This window comes from Erithacus rubecula (assembly GCF_903797595.1).
Source record: "Erithacus rubecula genome assembly, chromosome: 1".
NCBI classification, from domain to species: domain Eukaryota; kingdom Metazoa; phylum Chordata; class Aves; order Passeriformes; family Muscicapidae; genus Erithacus; species Erithacus rubecula.
Window position 1 is genome coordinate 74,992,508 of NC_136658.1, and position 16,720 is coordinate 75,009,227.

General features: G+C 37.5%; 1 long non-coding RNA gene across 4 annotated transcripts in view; it reads left to right on the plus strand.

Annotated features, from left to right (window-relative positions):
* The window catches only part of LOC306801677, a 32,503-nt gene that overhangs the window by 8,375 nt on the left and 7,408 nt on the right, over positions 1-16,720 (plus strand). Inside the window, exons 2-6 of one of the 4 annotated variants that reach the window (XR_013774157.1) lie at positions 2,804-2,978; positions 4,774-4,869; positions 5,213-5,264; positions 8,262-8,310; positions 10,489-10,631. This is a non-coding gene — a long non-coding RNA (uncharacterized lncRNA). The remainder of the gene's footprint in view (positions 1-2,803; positions 2,979-4,773; positions 4,870-5,212; positions 5,265-8,261; positions 8,311-10,488; positions 10,632-16,720) is intronic. The other 3 variants (XR_013774158.1, XR_013774159.1, XR_013774156.1) reach the window with 3 other exon arrangements.

Genomic DNA, 16,720 nt, shown 5'->3' on the forward strand with positions numbered 1-16,720 from the left:
CATGTTCTTTGTATACAGTTTTATGTCAGATAGAATTCCTTGTGTAGGAATCTTTTCCTAGCATACAGTTGACTTGTTCTAGAATTAGTGCAGAGTAGAGTGCCTAAAAATTTGATGCTTTATGTGCAATTGAGGTGTGTGAATGGATTAAAACTTACTCTGCCTAATTCAGATACCACTAGTACGGAGGCTACTGTAACAAAGGCATCAGTGCAGGTTAGCAGCCTAAGAAAGGCTTGAGACCCTAAAAACTTTCCAAAGCAAGGACTCAATGTGAGAGGGCATTCTTGTATTTTAAAAAAATCCCAAACCCACTACCACCCCAACAAACCAGCACACCACCACTCCCCCCCCACCATTAGAATATACTGTGCAGAATTGGAATATATGTAGATGTTGAGAGACAGCTGGTTCAGTTTAATAAGCAATAATCCTTCTCATGTGCAGGGAATCATATGGATTTTCTTCCTGTGTCTGGATAAAATTTGTACCCATTGATACTTCTATAGCTGTTCTCATTTAATATTGTTAATTGCTTACTTTTAAGCAAGAAGTTGGTGATAAGAGAGGAAATCTCCAAACTGCTGCCTGTAAAAGGCCAGCCACTTCCACTTGCATGCATTTAGAAATGTTTTTATGTAACATTTTAAGCCTCCCAATATTTGAATTAATCTCAGTAATAGGCTGTAGTTGTTGTAATGTCTTATTGGTAGTAGTGTATTTCAGGAAAACACTTGGTTGTATGCTTTTATTTAAAAATACAAGGAGGATGGTAACATCACAAGTTTCATGTTTAGGACCTGGCAAGTTTCTTGGGCTTTTAGGGAGTATAGAAAGGAATTAAAAGGAATAAGAGGTGCTAGGAAGGAGTGGAGTTGTTTCTTTATGCTACTCTTCACCACAAGCACGTTGTGGGCATTTTATTCTTTTCAAATAATGTTGATTGGATGTTATCTGATTATGGGATTAGAGAAGCAAAAGACTGAATGCTAGAATAAAGTGCTAAAGACTCCTAAGTCACAAGGACTCGATGCTATTCATTCATTTAGTGGTTCTAAAGGATGAAGTGGCTGATCTGCTAAGAAGCATGCATCTCGTTAGGATGAGATGCTGTGCCAGAAGACCGGAAGCTGTCAAGTGCTGTACATACTGTACTTTTAAACTGAGCACAAGGAGCAGAGCTGGAATTTGCAGACCAAGGACTCTTATTTTAATGCCACTTAAATAGATTTGAATTCTGCATGGATAGTCAAGTAGTTCTGTGAGCACAAGATAACAACAGCTTTCTATGCAGTTCTGTCTTAGAGGTAATGAAAAATACCAGCTGCATCTGGGGTACTCGTAATGTGTCTCTTGCTTGTGTGCTTGTTCCCCAATAACAAAGGCATGGGCTGCAGTCTGTACTTCAGTTTGGTCTGTTTGTGGGTTGGTCTTCTGTATCTACTTGCCCAGTACTTGGATTTCTGAAATATCTAAATTCGTATTAAACTGTAAATGGCTTTTCAATTTTCCTTTTTGATAAAATTTGGAATCAGGTAGTGGATTTGAAAGTTAGAAAAGGCCAGGCCTAGCCTAAGCAGACATGTTAAACTGCATTAATCTCCCCTGTTTTTAGCAGTCTAAACAGTGTTTAAGTTGCTTCTGTTGTTAGTAAGCAAGAGAGGGATAGACCCACATATTGATTGACTCACACGCCCTGTTTAGTTCATCCCAGCCTAAACTTGGCAGTGTATGGCCTTTGGCGGGAAATTGTACCCCAGGCAATTTTGGTGAGGCTCTACAAGTCATCATTTTTGATGCCATTGTGGGGATGATGACCAGTGATGCAGAGGTGGAACTGAAAGTTAAAGCAGTCCAGTAGTATGCTATGCTGCTTTCAGTGGCAAAGTGATTTACCTTGTAATTTACATTCAGGTGACAACAGCAGTTTCCTAAGTGTTGACATTTGTAGCTTCAATTAGCTATCTTGTCTTGTTCCCTCACTTTCCCTTCTATTGTATTAGTACAGTGATTTGTGCTATCATGCAGTGACTTGAATCAGAAAATTGATCCTGGCTTTGAGAGCAGTCTTTGGCAAGCAGCAATTTCTAACCCAGGCAAGTTACTCATTCTAATCTAGTGGATGGCTCCACCAGGAGAAGGGATCATGACCTAAAGACCAAAACAAGCAGCAGGAGGGTCCTCTCTCTTTGAACTGGCATTTTACCAGAACACATCATCAGATTATGCCTCTAGAATCTGTGACTCATCTTGCCCTCAAGTAAGCATCCCAAGTAAAATACTGCATACATTCTGTAAAATTAGAGAAAGTTGTGAGAAACTTGAAGGCAGTCTTCTAAAGCCATCTGTATTAGCATGATGGTGGTAAATGATATTTGGTTTTTTTAGCTACAAAATGATTCATGCTGGAAGGAGTAATTTGAACCACTTGAAGATAATTCTGTATTATGAAGAAATGTTCTGCAAAAATACATGTATCATTATAGATACCTAGGTGAAAGCTTCTTTGAAGAGAAGAAATATATAGTGTATAAGAAACATCCGTAAAATATACTGAAATGGTGCTCTCCAGTAGCATTAAATGGAAGTTCCTTATCTGGGCATCTCTGCTTAGATGAACTCTTCATCTAGTTTAATGAATTAATTTATGCTTTATCAATCACTGCATATATATATATATATATATATATATATATTCTTTATGTGATTTAAATGCTACTGTTAAGTAGCAAGTTCTTGAAAACTAAGTAAAGTGTTTTAAGTAACTTTACACCAAAAAAGTTGCTGTATTTCTTGCTTTCAGTTCAGTTCCTTCAGATGATCTGTAAATTTTCAATAATGGCAATACATTCATTCTGCCATTTGGAGGAGCCTGTGCCACAGAATAATGATCTGAAGAAAGCTCACTTATTTACAAGGAAGAGTCTTCATTTGGGAAGCAGCACTGATGCAGCTCAAGGGTGCTTTTCCAAGTACAGGTAAGTTTTCTTAAATTATATTTACTTGGATTTGGTATTTTGGCATTTAATTTACATTAGCATATATGCTGTGTCCTATCAGAGCCTTTGTGTTGGTCATTTGACACGTGAAGTGTGTTGAAATTAAAAGGCACTTGTAGGAGCATGCAGACTTACAAGATGAGTGGAGCAAAATAATCTAGAAAATAATTCTAGCACCATTTATTATCTCTAGAGTAGCTGTTAATGGAGGTTGTGATCTTAATGACACAATTCCCTTTTGCTGCATGCTTTTTCAGACTTTTTGTATGTGTTTGTTATATAAATTCAGTATTTTGCAAAGCCTGAGTTGTTGTTTTAGATCAAAATGTTAGTTACTAAGTCTCAAGTCATTCAGAGGCAGTAAAAAGGAAGTCACAGTTGGGTTTTCACAACTTGGAAAATTTTCTACTTTAAAAATATCAGGTTTAAATTTTTTTTAAAAAAACTATATTTTATTTTTTCTTAAACGTGTCCTTAAATCATGTCATTGTAACACCTGATCAGGATTTAATTTTAGATTAATGGCTTCTAATGTATGTAGTATTTATTTTTTTTCAAATCATCCAATTATTTTTATGCTTAAGTTATGCACGAGTTAGCCTCTAGTCATATTCTATATGGGAGCTGTATGCAATATAGATTCAATAAGAACTATTAGCAGTAAATTAATAAAATAATTGTGGATATTTAAACAGGCACTTGAATTTATTGTCTTCTCATTGCAAACTGCAATTCTCTAACTGGCAATGGGTTTGGTGTTCCATCCACCAGCCAAATAAATGATAATTTGGGGAAAAAACCCAACAGCCAAGTGTTTCTTATCAGGTAGAGTACAGTTTGCCAGCCTTTTCAGTGGTACACAAATCAAGCCTCTTTTAATGATATCTATTTACTTTGTTAGACAAATTATTAGTTAAATAACTGGATTGCTTGCATCCTTCTAGCTGCATATATTATCTGAGAAGCCCTGACAATATAATTTGTCTTGCTAAAAAATCCTGCAGAATGAAACGGATTTCAAATTTCTCAAATATATTACTGTGGTATCTTTTGGGTCTGGAAAGAGAGGTACCTGCTCTGTGTGTTTTCAGTCACGTTTGACTTCCTATCAGTGCCTTTCTGGTAGAGGACTGATGCTGAGAACTTTGGTGACATACAAAGAGCATCATTTTATTGAAGTGTAAGCCTTTAGTTTGGTCCCCTCATACTTGCAGGAAAAATGATGATATTGTTTTAAATAAATGCTTTATTACTGTAGTGGATAATTAGAAGTCAGAAATTACTTAGAAAAAGCTTTTGAACTGTTAGTGTACTCCAAACAGGAACTGCAGTAGTGAAGAGGAGGCTGTTGATTCAGTGTACTTCTAAAAATTGAAATGCATGTCAATAAAATCCTCACAAACCAGAATTAATTATGGAGATAGTGCTTATATTTTCTGGTCCTATTTTGCAAAATGGATGCTATGAATAGTGTTTGCCAGATACAATTTTATTTATTTTTTAAAATGATACAGAATTATAAAAACTGAGGGCTTTGGTATATCCAAATTTATTTTTTATGTAGTTGAAGATCAATATTTATTAAGGTTATTAAGTCCTGTTGATGAGAATCTATTCTGGCTGCACATGAAGTAAAACTTTAATGGCACATGGTTCCATTGAACCCAAAGAAGGATAAGAGTAAAACAGAAGCCAAGTTCAGTATTACTCATAATAATGCTTATAGTGTCTATAATATGGATATTGAGAGCAGCAAGTGTATTCTTTTTTTCAGACTCTTTCAGCAGAACTGTTATTTTCCTAACACAATCTCTGGCACAAGGGTAAAATTGGATAAAAGAACAGAATCCTGTATTTGAAGAGTAAGAAGGTAAGGTATTTGAGATCATATCATTTCAGCAAGCAGTTAACAGTAATTTCATTTACCTGTTACTTTGCACACAAATATACAAAAATACTTGATTAATCATGCATCAAGAAGTCTTAAACATTTTATATCAGTTCCTTTTTGTTGGTTGAGCTTTTTTCTTCTTTTTATCTCATGGGTGGAATTTCTGAAAGCATTCAGCTCTGCTTTCTAAATGTGTTTTCTGTGAAATCAATGAGCTGACCTGAGTGGGAATGAAGGTTGGTTTATCTTTGGTGAGACAGTTAAGTTGTCAATAACTGTTGTTGAAATATCATCCTTCAAATGCTGTGTCCTTGACATTCAGTGGGATGAGAATCTCAGAACTGACTTCTGGGGACTCCCAAGCTGCAGATCAGGTAAATAACTTCTTTGAAGAGGAAATTAAAGGTGTCTTCTTTTTAAAATCATGATAATTAAGTAGCAAAGTGTACAACTTAATCTATAAATATTTTCCCCTAAACATTTAATTTAAAATAGACATGTCTATATTTGTGAGAGGGTTTGTTAGTTGCAGTTTGAGCCTTATATAATTATCTAATATTTCAGCAGGAGTGTTTTTAAAGAGGACTTCTATACTGGCACAGAACATGAATGTTTAGTTCTAATCCCATTTTTCCAACATCAACTGTGTGTCATTGGTCCGGCTACTGCGATTTCCACTTTGCAAAGACAGAGATGTCTTTTGGTATTGAATTCGTAATTTAGAACTAACAGCTTCCATATTAGAGTAAGTGATAGAGGCTGTGTTCAGATCATGGGATTAGGTTAGTTTGTTTCCTGCTTCAGCTAGTCCCCACTTTCTCCAAGAAGAGGGTAACTTTCACAATAAGGTAAAATTTGGTGTTGTGACAGCTCAGTATAGTTTGTAAGAGAGAGCCTTAAAGTCACCCAGAGCTGCTGCTGCTGCTGTTCTTTATTTCTGCTCTTGGAAAGCACAGTGGGTGTAGCAGATGCTGCTGTACTGGAGGCAGGAAACTCAGAGAGGAACAATGTGCATTGGCAGCAGGAGCTTTTATGGCCATCTCCAGTAACTTGTCCTGGTTCATCATGCAGGGTCCACTTTTGTTTGGCTTTTTTGCGGGGGATGAGGAGAAAAAAGTGGAGAACAGTTCTGTAATTGTTAGAAAAGAGCAGTAAGTTTTTCTTCTGTCATAGTGTTTCAAAGAGAAAACATTACAGATTTGGGTATTTGTTTTTAACACTTATCCAATTACTGTAGGCTTACTTCCGTGCCACTTTCAAAACCAGAAAGATAATATAAAAGGATTGGTATTTGAGATCAAGATCAAGAATAAAAATTGAGAGTATTTTAAGATAAAAGATTACAACAAATCAAAGAAATACATGTATTACCTTTTAAGATATTTAACTTCAATGGACTGTTAACATCAATGAGCTATATTTAGGGTTTTCTGTGTCCAGTTCTATAGGCAATAGAGAATGTGAGAGAAATAGCTGCATCTGAAATAGATGATCTGCTTTAAGAAAGTAAGCAACTATTCCTGCCAAGCAGTTGGTTAAAAAAATCCTATTAAAATACAAGTGGTTTTGTAGTAGCTTCATAATTCATTTAAGTAAGCAGAAGGAGTATTACATGCTTGTAATAAGTTGCTTGTTCCTAAGTGGAGAAGAATACAAGGTTTGGGGTTTTTTTTCCCCCTGTAGAAATGAGTAAACCCTGTAATTCTTGTGATAGGATATACTAAACAACTGGGGGTAAATTCCTGTACCTCTTGAATTAGTGAAGTTATAGAAAATCTGAGCAATGTTACTAATGATTATTTATAGTTTAAAAAAAATGTAGCACACAGCACATTCAATTTTAGAGAAGTGATGTATTTTAAGAGACAGTTCATACCACTGTAGGTAAGTTTGTGCCATTAGCACTCTAAAAAAGAAGTATCTGAGCCATACATAAGTTGTGTATGTACCCCTCTCTGTGGGTATAACCCATTGATACATTAGTTTTATGGAATATCTTTGTTCCACTGTTCTTTGGAACACAGCTTCCTGCCTGCTCAGAAAGACTTATCTTGTTCTTAGGACTTGTGTTCCAGGAATGTCTGAGAGAGGGCTCATGTGGGAGCTGATGTGTAGCTTACTTTAGGGCTTAACAACAATGGCAGGACTGGATACCACCCAATGTGCTACACTGATTTTGGGTTCTAACATCATGACGTTTTTTTGAGAGCTGGCCCAGGAATTTGTTATCCTGGTCATGAACATCTAGCTTAAATGGTTTCCTCCTGGATCTCCCTCTTTTATTGCTGCAATATTGAACTATTGTTGTTGGATTTTTGAAGGAGGACAGACTGTTGCCTTATCTACAATACAGCTATGGGAGTTTCAGGGTCTTCCAAGAGAGGATATCTCGTTCCTGACATGCTCACTGAGATGAGGTGATGGAGGCTACATCGTGCTCTGAAGGTTAACTTCATTATCGTGCTGTGGAATAGTAATTGTGTATGTTATGGAATAGCATCAAAATGAGCAGTGAAATTAATTTTTAAGGAGTAGATTTAAGTATTGCATCCTTTGACGTGCTTTCTGTAAGTTAAAAGTATTTTAGATTAATTTCTACAGAATTTCAAGGTATTGAAAAATTATAATTTCTGTATCAAATAGATTACACTTGCTGGCAGGTCTTTAAAATTCTCTGTTAACTATCTGCAGTGAGATAGTTTTTCTAAATAAAGAGATCATGTTTGTTTAACAAGGTTTCCTATATAAGTATGCTCTTCACATTAATTTATGACAGCTTGCTATACAAGAATTGTAGTGTTGAGTTTTGTTTTCAATTTTTTTCTTCTTATTGAGGTTCATCAACTAGCAAACAAAAACTCCCTACTTTTAAGCACCTCACTTTTTAACACAGATTGATCCCGAGGTGAGAACATTTATACTATTAAAAATAAATACTTTACTGTTTTTTAAAATAACTAATGTACTTCTCAGTACACATGCTAGGTTATGGTTGCTGCAGTTCTTATTCTTAGGCACATACAGTTCATCTTTGATAAATAAGTTACAATTGTAGATATTTTACTTTATCCATAGGTTCCTGAGGGGGAGGCAGAGATAGGGAGACAAAAACAATGCATTTCTCTTGAATCTGTTTTGGAAGTTGTTGTAAAGAAGTCACAAGTAAAGAGGAAAATGCATTCTTGTTTTGTCAGGTGATTCTGGTGTCTCAACTCATTTGTCTGGGAGCTACCATTCATAGTGTCCCAGGGACAACACAGTGGTTAATTTTTTTTTCTCGTTTTCTCCTTTAAAGAACACTTGGATAAATAAGTAAACTTTGTTCCTCTAGAAGCAAAAAAGTTTTGTTGTTTTTTGGGTTTTTTTAACAGCATAGGTGGCATTGGCAGATGCTGTTTCAAACAACCAAGTAAAGTACAGGTAGTGTGGAAGTATTATTGTGCAACTGAACTAAAGGAATTTTGCTGGATAACTGCTTGCCTGTTACTGTCATTGGCAAATTACAGGTAATTTCCAAAGCTGTAGTCTGGCAGAGGAGTAAGAATTGTTTTTATGTGTATTTTTTAAGCCAAGACACACACTTTAATTTTACCAGTGTTTTTACAAAGATTCAAAATTACCACAACATTGTTGCTTAAAAAAAAAAATTTAAAAAAAAAAAAAGGTTCATTTTAAAAGGAAAGACGGTATGAAGAGAGTAATGACACCTGAGTGGCACATAGAAAACTTCTATCAGATGAATTACTGGCAGAATCTGGCAGAATTAAAATTCTGGTTTGTCTGTAGTAATTCCATTAGCATTTCAAAAGTTGGTGCTGTTCTGGGAGGAATTATTTTTAAAGTTAAGAATTAGTACTCTAAAGTGTTGCCTGTGCTAGGAATATTGTTGTTATCTTGCAATAGGTAAATGGACTGTATCTGAGACACTCAGTTTTCTATCAAATGTTTCTCTACTTTATCTGTACTGGCATAATTAAAGTATCAGCCACCTTTCCTTGGTGTGAGTGGAGCTGTATCAGTATAAAACTGTATCTGTTGGTAGCTTATTTCCGTATAGAAGGAAACAACCTAGGAGTACTGGCCCAATTCCAGAAATTGTTTTTTATTATATTGCAGTTGCTGTGCCTGTATAAACTATTCCTATTGGAGACCTTGCGCCAGATGAAAGTGACTTCAATGTAGTTTGTTTGCCCTTATCCATACAGCCCCATAAAACATTACACCCGTTCAGTTTCACAGGTTGGATTTGCCTTTGTAGGCAGCCTTGTTCTTTACACTGACTTATCTCCATTTATGCTGAAGGATATAAACAATGGGTGTTTTGACAATGAAAATGCATCTTCTGTTCTGATAAAAGCCTAATCTATTCAGTTAACACTAAAACAAGTACTATTTACTGTGAAGATTAGAAAATTTCCACCTGGCTGTGCACACCAGAACCTATAGAGCAGCTGTCCCCATCCCACATCCTAACAACTCTGTTATTCACCATGGAGTACAATGTTTTATGTACTCTTAGCAACTTTCAGCTACTGTTCTATAGATCAGTGTCCTGCCTCACTTTTCTGCTGTCCAGTATGTTACCTAAGAATGAATTAGGAAGGCTAAAGTCAAAATATCAGAACTTGGATCACTTGCAAATAAGGCTGATCTGCATGTGCTTGTTCTATACAAATATTGTTGAGTAGATTCACATCATCTCTGTTTTAAAGCTGCAAGTGAGGGAGAGATCTTTGATCCCATCTTAAAATGTGAAATGGGGGTTGTGATGGGGAAAAGAACTGAAAATAAACATAAAATAAGTCTAAGTATACTGCTCTCAGCCTGAGAACAGTGAAGAAAGGACCTTGCCAGAGACTAACTCACAGGAACAGAAAGAGCCAAAAGCCCAGAGACCTTTGACCATTCAGAGAACACTCACTAACTTTAATTAGCTGTTCTCTGTTCTGTGCTTACTGACTGTTTCTTTCACCTCTTGCTGTCCATTCTACCTCTTCACTTCTACTTTGTTCCTGCATACTACATATGCTTTCTCCCACTCAGTGTGCCCTCCTTACCCTGTACCTCCTATGTTGTTTGGAAGCAAAAGCCACCTGCAAAGTAGAGCTGCTGTTATATTTACTGCAGTCCTGCTGTTTGTGCTGTGTGTGGACTTTTCCCCTGTGCTGTCTTACCTGTTTAGGCTTGTTTTTTCTTTGTGGTTGGGGACCTTTTACTGTTCTGTGTATTTGCTCTATCCTGCATAAATGGAACTTCAGTTTTCAGAAGTCCTTGGAAGACCATAAGTATAGTTTAGAATTATGTTCATTTATCCTGTTCTTTCATAAAAAACATTCATAGGCAAATGACCACCCTTAATGAGATGAAATATATGAGATTCCATGGGATAAAAAGGTTTCTTGTTCTTGTGGTTTTTCTATAGGTAAACCAGTGATTTAAAAGTATAATGTTAGAGCTGTGGTTATATTAGTGTCCAGCATAATAGGATAGAAGTTTCAGAATGAATTTTGTATTTGCTGTGTTTGCATTGCACTTGCAGTGGTTTGCAAATTGCTGGTATGTTTTCCATGTCTTACAGCTATATAATTTGCTTTCTAGAAACCATTTTGATAGGTGTGGGTTGCTTGTCAGAAATTCGTTCCAAAGCTTGAGTGCAAGGGAAGCAGGGTACTAATGATGAATAAGAATGGATATCTTGAGGATAACAATCGATATGGCATCTTCAAAAGCATGGCATTCTGGTAAGAATTTGCATGTAATTTATTAAACAGTACATGCTAATTCTCAGTAAAATGTGTTTGTCTCTCTCTGAGGATTTGTCTGATGAAATTTTCTTTTAAAATGTGAAAAGTAGGAGGATTGCTCTATATCATGAAGTATTTTAAATTCTGAAGCATTTTGCAACAACTTCACTTAGTGTTGACTTCTTGCATATAAAAATAGTGAAAGCATCTTTTTAGAAAAGTAAGTTATTTTAGAGAGGGAGTTAGTGGCCATTTATGGATCACTGTGAGCCTGTTTCTCTGAATATTTAGAACTGAATATTTTTGAACTGTCATTTTTTTAAAAATGGCTTTTTTTCACTCAGTATAATCTCTCGTGGCATATTTCACTACACTTGAGAACAGTGTATTCTAATAGGCATTGCATCCAGCTTTGTAGGAGATACAAAACATATAATTATTGACAAGCTAATCATAGCTGAAAACTTTTAATCCTCATATTGCTCAAAAAGATATGACAGCATTCTAAGTTACTACACTGGTACTTTGTTGGAAGTTTCACACTGTTTAAATAATGTACGCAATTAGAAAGTGCAAGTAAAAACAGCAATGAAAGTTTTACTGCAGTGTAGTAGAAGTGATTCCTTTAAATCTAGTATTTGAAATAACTTAGGCTAACAATTCCCTAAGCAAAAATTCTTGTTTTCACCAAAGCCAAGTATATTCTTACCTGTGTATATACTGACTTTTTTAAATTAGCAAAGAATTAATGCCTCTTTTTCTTCCTACTCTTTGAATCCCAGTGCTGTTTATATTGAAGTATAACTGTTCTGGTGGCAGCTGGCAGTTCTTAAAGCTTCTTGGTTAAGGGTATTTTGAGGTGCTGGATGTGCATGTGCTCTGTAGTAAAGAACAGCACAGACACTGTATGTTCTTCTGATGAACCAGTCTCATAGCTGACATAACTGTTCCAGAGCATGCTGCTTCCAGTGAAATTAGGGTTTGACCCACCTCAGGAACTCTTAATTTTGTCATGCCCTGCAGAAAGCAGCAGTGGCTCAGGAGCCAATTCACAAGCAGATTAGGTGTTAATCGGATAGACTGTGCTGGTTGGAGGGCTGGTGGTTAATGTCTGAGTGGTAACAGCAGGCCTGTCAGAGGCCTTAGCCCTGCTGAGAGGCAAGGATAAGGAGCTCAGACACATCCTTGTGCTAACACAGATACTTCCCATGGACACACAATGAGAGCAGGAAAATGGGCGTATGCCTGTGGGGGTGAGCACCAGCCAAGCTGACAGAACTCAGCTGCTCTGGACTCCATTGCACGGTATAGAGGTAAATCATAATAGGTACCTAGGGCAGCATTAATTGAAACAGAGCATCCTCACTAAGATACTGGGGGAGGAAGGACAGAGAATGCCTGGTAGGTGAGCTCCTGAGAGGTCTGTGGCCACACTCCAAAGGTCTGATATAAGTGCTTAAGTTAGACTTAAAAAGATTAATGTAAGCAGTCTCCTTATTTGAAATTAGATTGGTAAGGAAGGTGACTAAGAGTGACTATTTAATATCCCTTTCTGTAACACTCAGTTTTTTTAGTTTTCCTTTTGAGGTGGGAGGGAGATAAAATCTGACCCTCAAAGTACTATGTACTCACTCCAGTGCCAAAGTACAAAACACAAATGAACATCTTTAATTTAGGGGTATACTAGGTTTCCTTAACTGCATTTGGACAAATATTCATGTTAGATATATGAATGTAAACTTATTTATAAGTGCATCAGAGCAGGTATGAGGTTTTTTTTTTTGACTGCTGTGATTCTGTGGGCTAATGTAGTAAGAAGCTAAGGGAGAGGAAGCTAGGCTGCTTACAACTGTTTTTTTTTTTTTTTTTTGCCAGGCTAATCTTTCACTTGGGTTCTTTGCACGTCAAGTTTTTGGTTAATTATTTTATCTCATTTATATTTTAAACTAGCTTTTTAAGGGGGGAGGGGTGGGGGAAGAGGTGGCTAAGGGAGTGGTGGTAAGTTCTTAGTTTTAAATTCCCTCCAATTCCAAAGGAGGGTATCAGTGAAGAAAAACCTAATTTGCAATTTTTATGTCATAGAGGTATCTTATCTGTAGTTGCTGTACTTATAAAAGTCAAGTCTGGAGTGTCTTTTTTTGTTGATAATTTCTAAGATGACTGTACTGACTGATATGGTTTCAAATAAAAACAGTTAAGTTATTGACTCGTAAAAGAGTTGGCTGTCATTTACTGCTTAATTCTTCTTTTGCTGAATCATTTCTGTGATACTAACTTTTATTTGTGACACTTTAGTAGCTGCAGGCCTGAGGGGGAAAATGTTATAGTTCTTTCACAATTCATTGGTTTGTGGATATTTCTGTTATGTTGTTTCCACACTGAATGACTCATATGTTAAATGAACATGCCAGCCTCAAGGCATGCCCTCGCTATTGGAGCCCACAGTGAAACTCGATGCCATTGCACATAAAAATGTGGAAGATGCTCATATCCGTTTGAATCTTGGGAAGATTTGTGCACTTCAGATGCGTGTGTTAGCAATTACTCAATGTATTCTTTCAAAAAGCTGATTGCTCTTTTTCACACTGTTGATTTGCTGAGTTTGTAAGCTACATCTGTCTTGCGAGCCTAAGCTGGAACTGAGAAACAGTAATTTTTAGTTTTGTTTTTTTTTTCTTTCTTTTTACAAGGTGGTACAGTTTCATTGTATTAATTTCTGGCCTATTTGATGAGAGGCTACATAAGTATCTGATTTGCATTGCCACCTGTGCATTTTTTAAACTATTTCGACAGATTCAGAAATTGTTTTATTTTGGAAGTTGATAGCAGAGATCCAATGTTCTCCACATTGTGAAAACTATCTAATTATTGTTAGATTGAACCAGTTAGACACGATTACCTTTAGCTCTTCCTGAATTTTGGTTTTCTTACCCATTTGACTTTTCATTGTTTAATAAGAATATGAAAGACAAAACAGACTTACCTATTGATGAAGTCACACAAATTATCACTTACATTACAGAAACTTCACATCAGAATGTTGCTAACAGCACGTTCTTTAGTATGTGCAATAAGAAGAGAGATGTGCACTCACAGCAGTGAGAGGAAAGCTTTTCAAAAGTATATGAAGTAAAACTTTTTTGATATTGTTTTGTGTCTTTCGGACTTTTGGGCATTTTTTGTGTGCCATGAAAACAGTGGTGTTAACTCTAAGCCTGCATTGATTCATGCAGTGGAGGTATATGTATGGCGCCAGAATTTGTGTTCTGTGGTTTTGTTTTGTGGTTTTGATAGGAGTAAGACATTGCTGTGACAGGATAGATAAAACATATCACAAGTCAGGCATTTTGGCTTTTAAATAATGGTCCTGTTCTGTCATGCACAGTATGCAGTGGAGGAGTTTATGCCAAAGCGAACAGATACATTTATGGGAAGACCACTCTTTAATATAAATTTTTCACTTAGCTTTACTTGTGGCTGTAGATTGGGTGCAGCCTTTTCTGTCTGTGTCCCTGCTTGTTTTAGTGAGGAGGCTGTCACTGCTCACCTAACTCTATGTTCACTGGAGAGCTTGTCTGTCCTGTCCCTTCTCAGCTTTGGCAGCAAGACTAGGCACATTAATGAAACGTGTATGTATGTGTAACTGCTAGCAAAATCGATCGCAATTCCACAGGAAACACTGGAAGGCAATAAAAGCAACTGTTTCAATCCTGTTTGCAGCATGCCCAGACCAAGTTACTTCAGGTCACTTAAGGATGTCTCACTAAAATGGTATTAAAACATAAAGTTATAACAATCCTACTGTTTAACCTCAACAAATGGTGTTGATGTATAGGCAAGAAGAAGGAGATAGCAAAGTGAAAATACTTAAGAAATTACTTCAGTGGCCAGGCTAATGTGTTTGAAAGAATGGTGTGAAGGTGCAGAGGATGGTAATCTTGTACAGCTGCATTTGCTCTTAATAGACCACAGTAACATTAGCAATCCAGAAAGTGGGTGTGCTGGTGTATTCCATATCTACAGGTGTAAAAGCCGCCTGGCTGTACTTCTCACAGTCTCCTCTTCCTGCTCTTTGACTTGTCAAGAGCCTTCCTTTTTTTGCCAGGAGAGATCCTGGAATCGTGCTCTGCAGCATGTACGATTTTAGTCCTGCTCTCTCACTTTCCCGCCTGTTCCAGAGCGTTTCTTCTATTCCTGTATTGCGTGATGAAGATGAGAACCTCTCAGGTAAAGCTCAGGGGCTGAGTTTGGACGAGCAAATCAGAAGGAGCGTCGATGTCGGGCTGCTGGTCCCGTCCTCTTCCTTTTCCCGTGGAATCCTTCGGTGCTGTTCTCTCGGGGGTGAGGGGATGGAGGTGGTTTCAGCAGTGTCAGTGCTCAGCCCTGCCAGTCAGCGGCACATGGACCGTGTCGCACATCCAAGTGGCCTCAGAGTGTTGCCCGTGAGATGTGTCCTGGAGGCAGAAGTTTTTCCATTGGGATGGTGCGGGCATGGCCGCGGTGCCTTCAGCGGGAGGCTCCTGCCCGGGCTGGCGGCGATCGGACCCGGCGGGTCGAGCCTCGCTCCGTCCCGGGGAGCGGCGGCCGCCGGGGCTGGAGGGACCTTTGCCCGCTGGTTCATGTCGGATTTCTTTGTTCATTTACAGCAGAAACTTAGCTCTTCCTTCCGTGCTTATGCAGGGGATTGTGGCACGTGTTCGCGTTCAAAAATGTGATTTGGCTAATGTCGAATTTAATGCCTACACGATATTAGCGCTAGGAGACTTTTACAGCAGCTACTATGTATCCTGCTGAACTCTTTGTAGTGTAATGTTTGAAACAAGACCGTAAGAATAAGAGTTCTAACCATTAAATTAGGATTGGAGTGGAGAAGAAGTTGATGTATTATCTGACACTTGGCTTCTGTAGTGCCTGTCACAAACTAATGGCTCTCTTAAACTGTACATTAATCATCAACAACAAGTTCAGAAATGTCTGTTTCAGTCCAGAAACTCTTATTACCAAATAAATAGCTTTGGTACTGTTTATTGCCAAATAAATAGCTTTGGTACTGTTGGAATGAGCAAAGAATTGTCCTTAACAAGAAATTACTTTACATCTAAATGAAGTAAGTTTACACCTTTTCTCCCTTGAGTTTAGTTTATTGCTCTTGCCTACCTTCTCTACTTAAAAGGAAAAAAGCATGGAGCAACTTTGCAGGTAAATGTCCAATGGGGTGTATTTCAAGTTATGTACATTCAGAACATCCTATCAAGCATGTAAAAGCTTTAGAAAAGCAAATGTTCCCTTTATTTAAGAAAGTGGAGGATTTGTTAATGGGATGTGTTATTAAAATGATTACAGATAGAAACTGCACAACTGAAAGGTAAATGTGCCGAGTGACAGTTCTTGCACTCGAATACACAGCCCATGAAAACAGCAAGACAGAAGAAGTTACCCAAGGAGAATAATTTTTATGTTCTCAGTATCCTGGTGGTGAATGGTCTGCTGCTTTCAGAACACAGATGATGTTGCCATTTGGGTTTCAGAAATTTTATACAGCCTTTCTCCAGCCTGTTGCATTGTTTTTATTCCAGACAGCTTTCCTGTCATTGCTGGCAGTAAGGTGTTCTCAGACCCCCAGCTGCCCATGGACTGAAATTCCCTTCCCTACCAGAACCGGAGCCTACACTCAAGTATCACCACATGAAGTTCATATAACTCTTTAAATCTCTGTTTCTTGTGTCCTAGTACAAGCTGTATTCTCTCTATCCAAGGACATGTTCCCAGGCAATCTTTCTGGTTCTTTGTGCTCTCTGTATTATTGACGTATGAGTCTTCACTTTTAATGTCTGTTGCTCGGTGTGATGCTTCAGCCTTTTACTTCTGCCCTGTTTACCTGACCCAGCCTCTGACTAAGCCCAACCTTGCATTGACAGTGCTGGCAGCCTCTCCTGCTCCCCCACCTCCAGACAATATAATATTCTCTTTACCTTCCCAGATATGATGGAGAAAAAATCAGCCTAAATATATGAAGCCACATCCTTATGCTCTCATTCATTTTTACATGTCTATCCTAATACAATTAAGAGTCTGCTCTCTGATAA